At 33.3% G+C, this 13,837-nt stretch overlaps 1 protein-coding gene and 1 long non-coding RNA gene across 10 annotated transcripts in view; one reads left to right on the top strand and one right to left on the bottom strand.

Annotated features, from left to right (window-relative positions):
- Positions 1–13,837, top strand: part of LOC109111364 (GTPase IMAP family member 7-like) — a 33,881-nt gene that overhangs the window by 8,216 nt on the left and 11,828 nt on the right. The window contains exons 1-3 of one of the 3 annotated variants that reach the window (XR_006154561.1): positions 5,391–5,499; positions 6,447–6,567; positions 7,492–7,744. The exons of 1 other annotated variant lie outside the window; for it this stretch is intronic. The gene's annotated coding sequence lies outside the window, so the exon portion shown is untranslated. Of the gene's footprint in view, positions 1–5,390; positions 5,500–6,446; positions 6,568–7,491; positions 7,745–13,837 lie in introns of those variants that run through there. One more of the 3 variants, XR_006154562.1, reaches the window with a different exon arrangement.
- LOC109089828 lies at positions 9,239–12,915 on the bottom strand. Of its 7 annotated transcripts, XR_006154565.1 has the most exons (6): positions 12,104–12,913; positions 11,590–11,634; positions 11,416–11,475; positions 11,229–11,319; positions 10,905–11,059; positions 9,239–9,769 (listed from the first exon to the last, which is right to left on the bottom strand). It is a non-coding gene; the product is annotated as an uncharacterized LOC109089828 (long non-coding RNA). The 7 variants fall into 7 exon arrangements; XR_006154564.1 differs by having other exon boundaries at positions 11,416–11,634; positions 12,104–12,915; XR_006154568.1 differs by lacking the exon at positions 11,590–11,634 and having other exon boundaries at positions 12,104–12,911.

Genomic DNA, 13,837 nt, shown 5'->3' with positions numbered 1-13,837 from the left:
ACATCTTATCGATGTATCGATCCATATCGATGAATCATTACACCCCTATGAATAAAGTCGTAATTATTGTTATTTTTGGACCAAATTGTATTTTCGATGTTTCAACAAATCCTAATGGACTACTTTGAAGATGTTTTTATTACCTTTCTGGACGTGGACAGTATACCGTACATACATTCTCAATGGAGGGACAGAAAGCTCTCGGACTAAATCTAAAATATCTTATACCTGTGTTCCGAAGATGAACGGAGGTCTCACGGGTTTGGAACGACATGAGGGTGAGTCATTAATGACAGAATTTTCATTTTTGGGTGAACTAACCCTTTAAGTTCAACTAATATGTTTTTAAGTTGACTTAACAAAAAAATCTAAAAGCTTATTAATTGATACAGTATGTTGGCTAATATAAGTTGAGTGAACTTAACTCCTAATGTTGGCTAAACTTAACTGAGTCAATGCAACAAGATGACTTGACCAAGTCATGTTGTGTCAACAAATCATTTTTACAGTGTATTAGTAATAAAGCAGTACAACATTCATTTAATCAGAAACTGGACTTTAAATGAGGTCAGTGGATCATCTGCTCACAAATTTTTTTTTTGTTTTCCTGGCTCAGATAAATGTGTTTTTATGAACTGTTAAAACAAGCAGCGGAACATTAACACCAACGACTCAAGGGTCAAGAGTCCAACAAAAGGAAACACCGATCTCCTTGATGGTGATTTCAAATAAAACAATATAACATCTAAACTAGAGGTCGACCGATAGTAGATTTTGCCGATAACAAAGTCTAGGTTGGACCACAGTGGTTGATACCGATTAATTAAACGATAGTTTTTAAAATGCATTCTGAACAAAAACTAAAATAGTGCTTCATTTAAAAAAAAAAAAAAAAAAAAAACCTTCTGAACCATACTAGTAGTAGTAGTAATAACAAAAGTAATAATAATAGTAATAGTAAATGTTGAAATTACCACACTCTGATAGGGCCCTGTGAAATCTGTTTTATTTTTTTTTTCAAATTCCGTTATTTGTTTTAATTTTTCTGTATTCTTTTTTTTTTTTTTTTCCACTTCCTTTTTAATAGTTAAATTAAAGTGTATTAATCATAAAGCAAGTCTAATTATATAAAACCATGAAACTTATACATTTTCACATCAATTTAATAAAAGTTGAACAAATTTAATGTTTAGGGTCCTATGAAATGTTTTATTTTTTATCACCATTTTTTTTTATTGTTACCAAATTCTGCATTTTAGCATGTTTAATTATATGAATGCATAAAACAACTTAATTTTTAATTTTTTTTATTTAAGAAGCCTTATGATTTTTTACCCTCAAAAATTCTGTGTTGTGTATTTAAATTTTTCTGGTTACCAAATTAATGCATGAAATATTAATTTAATTTATCTTTTAATTACTGAAAATTAAGCTAACTTTTTTTTGCAAACAAATGGGACTTACTATATTAAAATTAAAACATGGAAGAAATATTGTGTGGTTATTCCTTAAAAAAAAATCATGTTTGTTTCATTTTAGTAGTAGGCTATGTACTGAAAAATAGACCGGACTTTTATTTTGACGGGTTGCCGTGAATACCTTTACAGTTCTGTGTATGTGATATGAGGCTAGTTTTACTCAAATCAAACGGTCAGAAGCTCATGAAAGCTCTCTCAGAGCAGTTCTAGGGATGTTGTTCATGTGTTTACGTCCTCGTTTAGAGAGATGACAGAAGCTGAAATCACCGCAAGCGTCACATGCGCTTCAGTATAAATGAAACCTCGCATCTGCGCCATTCATTAGAGTCACGCAGAACATGCAGGATTCATACTTGAATCGACTTTTGCGGCTTAATAGTTACAGATACTAGTCCATATCACGATTTGATTTAAGTGTAATGACCTACTTTTGATTAATTCATTCAAAATTTGACCAATTCTGTGACATTCCATGTTAAACTGAATTCTGTTTTTATGACTGGATTCCGTCGTGTTTTCCACATCACGGAAATCACAGGGGACTACTATTATACCAGCACAATGTATACTCTCACACTTTAACTGCTTCTATTCTTGAACACTTGATGATTATCTAATCAAAATAAAAGAGCAGCTCTGAGTCTAAGAGAACTCACCGGTATCACACACTCCGGATGCGTCGCGTTCAACTCGAGCAGCGGTCTAAAACTGTTTATTTATTCACCAAACGGACACAAGTTTACTTCAAGAATGAACATTGAGGCATAGATAAGTTTGAAGTTCAGTGTTTAAAAAAATGGAGCAAACGGAAAGAGCGATCTATATTATAGCTCTATAAATGAAACATACAGACTTTATTAGAGCAAAAGACAAACGTTTCAATTAAAAAAAAAATTCCTGATAACCGATTGTTCCAGCAATCAATTATCGGTGCCGATTAATCGGCAAAACCGATACATCGGTTGACTTCTAATCTAAACCTCTGTTAATTCTCAATAAGATCTTCTCTAGACATCTGACAGAAATAAAGTCAATCTGGCTAATAATGAGAAGCTGGTGAGGCTGTTTTAGGAGTTGTTTAATCAGATCTTGAGAGATTTAATGTCATCTTTGTCTGTCTGAAGTCAGTTGTAGTTCTTGTGTTTCTCTTTTCTTCAGTGATTCTGTTTGTTAATAGCAGCTGTTCATCACTAATGCTCAATCAGCACTTAATCACATAATTATCTCATTAACTTTAACACTGCTTCAGATTTAATGTTTTTTGTTTCAGTTGATTTCATCTTCGTCTGTGTCTGAAGTCAGTTGTAGTTCTTGTGTTTCTCTTTTCTTCAGTGATTGTTTGTTAATAGCATCTGTTCATCATTAATGGTCAATCATCACATAATTATCTTCTTAACTCCAGCACTGCTTCAATGCTACTTTCACACTCTGTAGTGTGGAAACACATGAACACTGCTGCTGAAAAAAACAATAGAAACCATTACAGAATTTGTAATGGTTTAAATGGTTCTAATGGGAATTCTAATGGTTTTAATGGACACTGTAATGGTCTCTGTTGGTCTCTATTGGTAATTTGCTTTCTTCTATTGGTGGCATGTATTGTCTATTGGATACTATTAAGGACCAACAGAACACCTTTGGAAACTTCTGGTGGTATCTACTGGACACAAGTAGAAACTATTATGTCTCCAATAAATTAAGTGGTTTCTTTGGAAAACTGTAATGGTCTTAGTGGCTAGACTGCTGAAAAAAAAAAAAAAAATTAACACACAAACAATAGAAACCATTACAGAATTTGTAATGGTTTTAATGGTTCTAATGGGAATTCTGTTGGTTTTAATGGACATTGTAATGGTCCCTATGGGTCTCTATTTGTAATTTGCTTTCTTTTATTGGTGGCATGTATTGTCTATTGGATACCGTTAAGGACCAAAAGAACACCTTTGGAAACTTCTGCTGGTACCCACCCAGCACCAGACGTCATTCGGACATTTTTTGCTAAATCTCGGCCCGTCATGGCCTTCTTTTAGATCAAAAATTGACGTTGAAAGTTGGTCTTTGCTTGTTTCGTCGGATTTGGTCCAAATTTTGCCCTAAAATCAGCAATGGTCTTTGTTTTGTCTGTCTGATTTGGTTCAAATATAGCCCCAAAATCTATGTTTAATATTAGGTTTTGTTTGGTCCATCTGATTTGGTCCAAATTTAGGCCAAAAATAGATGTTGAAATAACAGTGAAATTCTGCGTGACTTCTACGTGCTGTAATGGGCGCGCGCGCTGAACTGGAGCGGAGGACGTCACCATGGAAACGAGGCGGCAGCCCAACCGTCAAGCAGATAGTGTGGTTTTCACTATTGTTTTTTAGGTAAGTTTCGTCTATTTAATTACACAGATAATACATTAAAGTGTTTCTGACACTTTATTTCATGTAAATGATACGCTTCCGTTTAATATTTACTTTATAGAAATGGTTTAGTGTCGTCAGAGAAAAAGTCCGTTAGCATCTCCACTGTAAGGCTAACTACAAGAGGTAACGATAGACTTGAGCTCTTATTTATTAAGTTTGGGCTTTTAATGTCATCTTGTGTGTAGATGAGCTCTCTCTCTCTCTCTCTCTCTCTCTCTCCCTCTCTCTCTCTCTCTCTATATATATATATCTCAACGGATGAATGGAAGTAAGCTAATTAATTTAACCTAAATGTATGCACTGTACAGTTAACGTTACATCACTTACAATGGACTGAAACCTTCAGGTTTTGATCTTTCATGGTAAACACATAAATACCACTTGTTCTGTTATTTCAGAAGTGCCAGAAAAGAAAAAAAAAACCTCTATGACACAGGAGATGTTTTCTGCACTTCACCTCTGCTATAGTTTATTTATAATAAACCTGTCATTGTATAATGAATATTGTTGTCTCTGTGACAGTATGTTTATGTTCTAGGTTCTTCCATGCTGATGGCTGTGCTCTAGAGTCATATCTCCTGTCGAAGAACATTTTTAGACATTATGAACCATGAAAAAGTAAGTAATTCCTCAAACATACACTACCATTCAAAAATGTAAGGGTCAGATTTGTAAAATAAATATTTTATGCTCACCGCTGCTCCATTTATTTGATTAAAATACAGTAAAATAGTAATATTGTGAAATTACCATTTTTAATAACTATTTTCTATTTCAGTATGTTTTAAAAAGTGATCAAAGCTGAATTGTCAGCATCATTACTCCAGTCTCCAGTGTCACACAATCCTTCAAATATTAGTCCATTCTAATAAAGTGCAAGAAGCTCTTACAAATATTAATGTAAATAGTAATTTTTTCCTTTGGTGATTTGTATTGTATACCCAGAATGCAATGCACAATGAAGTAGATTCCCATTCTCTAACTCCAAGCTACATACTCTCACACCGTGTCTACACTGGACGCACCAAAGTGACTGTTGAAAATCATTTAATCTTTGTGTCAGTACATCATAAATAGAAAGAGGCATCAGTTTACCGTCTGTGATTTGTTGTGTCGCGCCGTGCCACATCCAGTGTAGAGAGCATTACTGATTATAATAGGCTCTGTTGTATTTTGTTGTGCCGTCCAGTGTAGACACAGTGTTAGACCTCTTATTAAATATCATTACATATGATTCATGTATGATGCCATTCATCACTGATAGATCTTTTCTATTTCATCGATAAACCACAAGGTAACTGTAACATATTTAAACAATATTAATAAGAATAAATAAAAATGCATCTGTGACTTACTGTAATATTGCTTCTTATTTTTCAGTGGGTTGAAAGTTCTCATTAAACACATAGCTTTATTCTCATCTCTGTGCATTTTCAGACGTTGTGCATATTTCTGAATCAAATTTTTTTATCTTTTTAACATCATAATATTGGTTGTCTTCTCTTTTTTCAGCGTTTAGCTCCAACCCCAGTTAAGCAGATCGGGGCAGCTGATCAAGGATCACCAGAAACTCTGCAGAACATTGGTCCTCCAGCCCAGGACTGGACACCAGTGTTGTAAGTCATTAATCTAGAAGTCATCCTGCCTCTTTGAAGTGTCATGTTCAGAATATATTACAGGAGATCTCTCATTGTCTCTTAAGGTCCACTTATATGCAGAGTTTTGCTCCAACCTGCATTGCACCTGAACACATTAATCAAGGTCTTCAGGTTTTACCAACTATTAGTGTTGTCACGGTACCAAAATTTCAGTATTCGGTACCAGTACCAGTGAAAATCCATTGTACTCGGTACCAATTTCAGTACCAAAGCAAAACACAAAAACATGCTAATTAATTTTTTATTATTATTATTATTATTAGCTGCACTTATACTAACACTAAACACTTATACTAACAATTAACTATCAAAACAGCGTTCATTTCAATCCGACATTCAAATGTTTATCAGGATATATATACACAATTATATATATCCTGATAAACCATACACAGAATGACAGTCAATCTCTGATCTTTATTGAACTGCTTTTATAGTTTTAATAATTACTTTATTTGTAATGAACACAATAAAGGGATTTTACAATGGATTATTATTATTTTTTTTACTTGAATGCTTTTGTTCAGATGTAAAATAAAAAGTGAATTATTATTAAGAAAAGAACTGCAGGAAAAGATGCAATGTTGCTCTGTGATTTTGCTTTGGAACCTTTAGAAAACTTTAACCTGATTTTTCTCAAAATTGACTTTGCCAACTCTTTCAACTTCAAACTGGTGTAGCTCAGTAATTTTTTTTGTCAGATTTCAACAAATTATACATCATTTTGAAGGACTATTAATGAGAATAAAAAAAAAAAAAACTAATTTTTGCTCATTGTGACAGCACAGGTCACACATGCTACTTAATTTCCACTTGAGAGTGGTCAGATTTAAAGTCTGAGATTAGTCCATCAGTTCTTGAATTTCAATTTGTTTATGTGTGTGTGTGTGTGTGTTTGAAACAAGAGTGTCTGTCTCAGAAGCTGAAGAAAAGAGGCCACACCTCAGAGGAAATAAGCGCCTCCTAAGGGTACGGAAATACCTGACTGAGAAGATCAGTGACATAAACCAGATAAAACTGTCAGTGGTAAGTATTTACATATCCATATATGAATGTAATTACTACAACCTCTTATATGATTTGAAGTGAATAGAGACTATGTACCATAAAAAGTAGACAATGTAATTTATTCAAGACTATTTGTGACCCTGGACCACAAAACCAATTATACAGGTAATTTTTTAAAAATTTAAATTTTTATATCAATAATATTAAGAATTAATTTTCCATTGATGTGTGGTTTGTTAGGAGGACAATATTTGTCTGAGATACAACTATTTGAAAATCTGGAATCTGAGGGAGCAAAAATGTTGAAAAAATTAGATAAATATTTATATTAATATTGAGAGAATTTTATTGGTCAAAAATTAAGTTTTGATACATTTATGGTAGGAAATTTACAAAATATATTCATCGAACATGATCTTTACTTAAAATCCTAATGATTTTTGGCATGAAAGAAAAATCGATAATTTTGTCCCATACAATGTTTTGTTGTCTATTGCTATAAATAAACCCCAGCGACTTAAGACTGCTTTTGTGCTCCAGGGGCACATTTATTCACTCACTCATAACAACAAATAACACTGAACTACACCTAAACCATTGAGATATTCAACACAGCGGACAATAATTAATGAAAATATGCATCTATTAAAGCAGTGCATAAGATAAATTAAAAATTATCTGCTTTAAAAAATGTGTCCATTACACATTTTATAAACATAAAATGTGTAATGGACAAAAGTTCATATCTGTCAAGAATTTGAATCTGCTCGAAGTGCCCCAAAGTGTTGGACGAATTTAAACATGATGATGTTTTTGTCAACAACTAAGTTTTTGCAACTTTTTTGAGATTGCCATATAAATATATGTATGGATAATCTCACATACTGGGTAATGTGGTTTAAGTGGTACATTGTCCTAACAAATTTTCCTTCTCTTTTGCAGGTCTAAGACAGCTACAATGAAGCCACAAATGCAGTTCATAGTTCCTGTATTTCTATAATGCATTAATGAATAACAATAATTAAAAGAAAAATGTAATGTCAAGGTTTTGTGTTAATTCCAGCTATGTTGAGTATTCTGTGAATAATTTGATTTTAGGTGCATATTCTTAATTCTTTGCAAAACAACCTGAACTGTTTGCTATTGAAAGGTTGGTATGTAGTTTAAATAAATAAAAATGATATTCTTGACAAAACCTGTGTATAGTTGTATTAATAATTTAAATTATTTAATTAATCAATGGCCTAATTACCAGTTATCAGGTAAACATTCAAATCAGAACCAATACAAAACTGCAAAGGAAACCATTAAATATGTGCAAATAAAGACCAATACAAACTTGTAATGGAACCATCAGAACCATTACAAAACTGTGATGGAAACCATTAAATATGTGCAAATAAAGACCAATACAAACTTGTAATGGAAACACCAGAACCATTACAAAACTGTGATGGAAACCATTAAATATGTGCAAATAAAGACCAATACAAACTTGTAATGGAACCATCAGAACCATTACAAAACTGTGATGGAAACCATTAAATATGTGCAAATAAAGACCAATACAAACTTGTAATGGAACCATCAGAACCATTACAAAACTGTGATGGAAACCTATACAAACCAATAAATCCTAATGGAATATGCCAAAACACACTACGTAATGGAAACCATTTGGTAATGGTTTTAATGGTTAATTGCTGATGGTTTGTAATGGTTTTGTAATGGAAACCATTAGAATTTCTGTAATGGTTTCTATTGTTTTTTCAGCAGGGTGAGCACTAGAGGTGGGACGGTTCGCTGAAAAAAATCGAACCGTTCGGTTCTCCACACACGGTTCGACACGCGCTGGGACCGCGGTTCAACTTAAACCTTATTAAGCACCTGTAATATGGTTTGCTATAAATAGCACGTAAAACAAACACTTGATACTCTCTCTGAAGTATTGTGTTTGAATGGACAAATTCAGACAAATATTATGTCAAAATGCCCGTCTTGGTATGTATGTTATAGCAGACATAGCCGGCTGTACGTAGGCCTACTGTATCTGTGCACTGGATCAGTGCATTCTCTTACAGTTATTTATTTATTTAAAGTTTATTTAACAGGGACCATACAAGCAAACATAGTTACAATACAAAGCCTGTAACTGATGTGCAGCATATAGAGTTTATAGCTAGTGCTAATTTTCAACTCCTGTCCCTGGTTGGGCATTTCTAAGAACATTATAAAACAAATACATACATAAAAACAAGAAATACTACAAAACTATGTATATATACACTGTTAAAAAAAAACTGTCAAATTTACGGTAAAATACCGGCAGCTGTGGTTGCCAGGAATATACCGTGAAAAAAATGTGGAATCTGTAAAAGACAATACGGCATACTGGTTTTGTAACCCTAAATTTTACAGTAGACAACGTATTTTTTTTTTACCAAAATCATGGTAGAAAAAAACAAATATAGTTGTCAATTATACAGTAATTTTATGTAAAAAATGCAACTTTCCATAGCTTTTTACGGATATTTGCAGTAAAAAAAAGTTATAATATAATAATATATACAGTAATTTGTTGTTAATTTAACAGTAATAGGATAGACCCTATTATGGTAAATAACTGTAAAAATAACAGAAATATGTTAAACCTTATTAAAACCTTTGACAGTAAAAAACACAGTGAAACTGTATAACAAATTACAGCATTTTATTTTGACCAGATACATTTTACGGTAAATTCCTGGCAACCACAGCTGCCGGTATTTTACTGCTAAAAATACAGTACAATATGAGGAACATAAATAGTTTACCGTACATTTTACATTTGCAACCGCTAAATATAGAAAAATATAGAAAAATCTAAAGATGCTCATATATAACCAAGGTAGTGAATATTACTGATAAACAATGAGAAAATTTGACATACCATTTGAAAACAGACTAAACATATCATTTTCTCTATTCCTACCAAACAGCATAGATCTTGAGAATACAGCATGTGTCCATATATATGGCTGGTAATCCATGGAGAAATTAATAAACATGAAACATAAAATGACCTGCCCCTGACCGATCAACAGTAATGAGTCACTGGGTCCTGCCTTGGTGAAGGAAAGCACTCAGTGGAGTTTCTAATGCGCATGGTGTCGAAGATACAAGCTCTGCAGGAGTACTTCAATGTCCATCAGGAGTTCACTTTGGACTGGCAGGATCCCCTCTGCAGCAAAAAAAATTGACAAAGTTTCAAAAGTTTGATCAGTGCTTGAGCAAAATGCACAGAAATGAACAAAACGTGCTGTCAAAAACAGATCTAATGATAAATGATTTCTTAGGTGTAAAGTATGCAGTTCTTAAAGGATTAGTTCACTTTTAAAAAAACTTTTGCTGATAATTTACTCACCCCCATGTCATCCAAGATGTCCATGTCTTTCTTTCTTCAGTAGAAAAGAAATTAAGGTTTTTGATGAAAACATTCCAGGATATTTTCCTATATTATGGTCTCCAATGGCACCCAAACAGTTTAAGGTCCAAATGACAGTTTCAGTGCAGCTTCAAAGGGCTTTAAACGATACTAGACGATGAATAAGGGTCTTATCTAGCGAAACGATCGCTCATTTCAAAAATAAATAAAGTTTAAGTTTTATAAGCACAAATGCTCGCCTTGCTCTGTTCTGTGATGCGCGTTAGTGACGTCACGTAATACGCAATTACGTTGAAAAGGTCAAGTTGACGTGTTTACAAATGTGCGGCACCACATATTCAAATGTATTTGTGTCAGTTTAACGTTTAAAATGCCCATTTCGTGTGCGTATCCTGGGTGCTTTAATATTAAAAAGCCTAAAAGAAAATTTTCTTCAGGACAGAAATTTTTCAAGCGTGACCTTTTAAACGTAATTACGCACAATTACGATTTTTCCCTATATTATGGAGACCATAATATAGGGAAAAATCCTGGAATGTTTTCATCAAAAACCTTAATTTGTTTTCGACTGAAAAAAGAAAGACATGGACATCTTGGATGACATGGGGGTGAGTAAATTATCAGCAAAAGTTTTTTTTAAAGTGAACTAATTCTTTAAATCTACTTATGTACATTGACAACGCAGCCCTAATCACAATCATAATTTGTTGGAAAACATTGTATTTAAGTTTCCTATTGATTTATCATAGAACTTGAAGTTAATGACTGAATGCATGGTGATGAGACCTATCATTCAATCTACATTTTATAGCATCAGTTTCTTTCATCGTATGAAACTGCTCACCTGGACATGAACCTGAGCTCGGCTGATTAAGATTAGTGTCTCCTGTCCATCTTTCTTTTGCAAAACTTGAATAATACCACTGCTTACCTCTTATTGAATCTTTGGGTGCAGACTTAATTGAAGAGCCTCGTATAAACAGGATGTGATGTTTAGGGAAACCAAAATATACAGGTGCCATCATTTCTGCCAGAAGACTCACAGGGGGGCAACGAAGCTTTCATTGTGTTCTGGCTAGATCCCTTCTGCATTCAGAAAGAAAACAAAAAGGGCATACACCATAAATAATAATAACTGACAAAAATAATGAGACAAGAAATTAAAGTAACAAGAAAATAAGCGCAAAACAAGTTTCCCTGTGTTGCAGTGTAGCTGAATGTTTTTCAACAATTTGATTTACGGTAAAACACATACCAAATATTTCCAGCCAAGGTTTGATTCAATCTTCAGCATGATTTTCCTGCCATTGTCTTGAAACGGTTTCACCTGTCACTCTCATTTGATGCTGTTTACAAAAACAAAACAGCAATATTGTAAAGGGACAAAGGAAAATTAATTTAATGAAAAAAAAAAAAAAAAAGATTATGACCTGAAATCTCACCATTTCCTGAGAGTCACAGGTCCTTTGAGTATCCTTATGGTTTCTGCTCAAATTCAGTGTCTGAAAAGGGCAGGAACAAAACAAACCTTTTTAATCATAATAAAGACAAAATAAGATTTAGAGACAACAGAGAAATGTGTAAAATATCTTCTAGAATCTGTTTACTTTACTAACCTTGAAAGAGACTCTGGGGTCTTAGCTGTGTCACCACCCTTAAACCTTAAACACATGCATCAGAAAACCACTGCAACAAAACCTCAGATGTCCTTCACTGACATTTTTATTGTCTTGAACATATTTTGACCTAGACACACTTGCTGCTAGTCAAATATATTGCAAATATATTCAATGAATAAATGACAAGAAATGCAATAGCATCATTTTTAAAGTATGACTTTACATAAGTAATCAAGCACATAAGCTTGTGACATCAATTTTGCAGAACCTTACAGCTACAAAATGCTATAATAACACTTAAAGTCAAGTAATGTTTGCAAGTAATGTTAACAGTTCAGTGCAACACTTAACTTGTTTGCTAATTAGGGCAATACAAAATTCAAATAACGTTAGTTTAAACTCTAACTAAATTCACAGCCTCACTCATAAAAAACGAACTCCTAAAATTATCTATAAAAGCTGGGCAGGTGGGTTTTTATAACAGAAATAACTTGAAGTTGCATGAACTCACCTCACCTCGAATTAATTGTAAGTTGCCAGGATGTCTACAAATTCCGAAGATGCTGGTCCAAGCAGCTATAAATGGCGCTAATACGAGTTCAAAACTGCGTCCGTTAGCGAAGCCAACAAGTCTCCTGCAAGAAAAAAAAAGCGCGCGGCACACAGCTCAGCAGCGTCATTTTCAGGTGACGTCATCCCGTAATGTGATGTCGCTCTTTCTTTCTTTAGGAGGAGGTTTGATCAGAAGTCACGTCTTGCCTTGCTTCCCCTTTTTTTGTGAAATGGTTCGCTCATACTGCACAATGTTGCTACCAGAAAACATTTTTTCTCTGCAATTCGAACGTAAAACGTCTGTACACAGTTTACCAGCAACCAATCAACAGCGATCACACAAACTCAAAATTGAAGGTGGACCCACTTAAGGTGGTCTGATAATATGGCGTGAAACATAACATAAAGTTGTTTTAAAATAATATTTAAAAAAGATTATTGAAATCAATTTTATTCACAACCATGAACTTTATTTTAAACATCTTCTTTTGCTGTTGATTTTTTTATCAGAAGGTTAACAATGATATACTGCAGGCCTAACTTTTAATCTGTATATCAGTATCTGAATTTTAAAATAAAAAATACTATCAATTTTATTGTCTTTTACTGCTGATATTTGCTTTTTTTTAAATTGTATTTACTGGTTGTATTATTATGGTGGACCCTATTTTTTAACATCTTGCTTCTGTAAAAATGAATGTTTTGTTTGCTTAAAAATCTACAGATTTATACTGTGAATTCCAATGTGCACAACCCCAAAAGATGTAGTTTTAGTCAAATAATACCGTAAAATCTAAGGTTTTCAGACATTTTCAACATTACAATATTTAATTGTAAAATGTATGCATATTTATTTGTTTTCACAGAAAATATTTATAATTTCAACATTTTATTACAGTAAAAAACAAAGTTTTTAATATCAGATGGTAATGCATTCCATAGCCTACAGCTCTTAACAGAAAAGGCAGTCTGTGCAAAGCTTGTCCTACAGTATGGTATTGTACAGTTATGATTTGTACTAGTTCTAGTAACTCTTTGGTTGTTCTGTATTTCAATAAATTTACTAAGAGGCTCAGGTGCTAAATTATTAATACACTTGAAGATTAATTTTAGGAAACATAAATTACTAAAGCTTTCAAAGCTTAATATTTTATATTTTCTCCAGTATGTAACAGTGATGATAGCGGATTGGCTTTTTATCCATAATTTTTATTGCTCGATTGTAAAGTGAACCAATGTGTTTTGTTGCAGACGGAGCTGCTTGTCCCCAAACTGTCATGCAGAATGAAATATGTGAAAACACCATAGCATGCATGTACAGTAGGGCTGCCTGATTTGGTATATAGTGTCTGATTAATTTAAAACAGTTGAGATTTCTTTGTATTGTTTTAGAGATTTTCTTGATATGTTTAGTAAAATTAAGTTGAGGATCTATAACCAATCCAAGGTATGTGAATTCTGTTACAGATTGAATTTTTTCCTTTTGCAAGTGAACTTTAAATCTTTTATTTAGATCAAGTTTCTTAATAGAAAAACACATAGAGACTGTGTTTGTAAAATTTAGCACCAACTGATTTTGATTGAGCCACTGTCCGACATCAGCCATACATGCAGAGAGAACATCAGCAGCCAACTCTGGTGACTTAGCGGGTGCATAAAGAACTGCATCATCTGCATAGAGCTGGAAGCTGGC

Source organism: Cyprinus carpio, chromosome B4, assembly GCF_018340385.1.
Source record: "Cyprinus carpio isolate SPL01 chromosome B4, ASM1834038v1, whole genome shotgun sequence".
NCBI lineage: Eukaryota > Metazoa > Chordata > Actinopteri > Cypriniformes > Cyprinidae > Cyprinus > Cyprinus carpio.
This window is presented reverse-complemented; position numbering and strand designations above follow the sequence as displayed.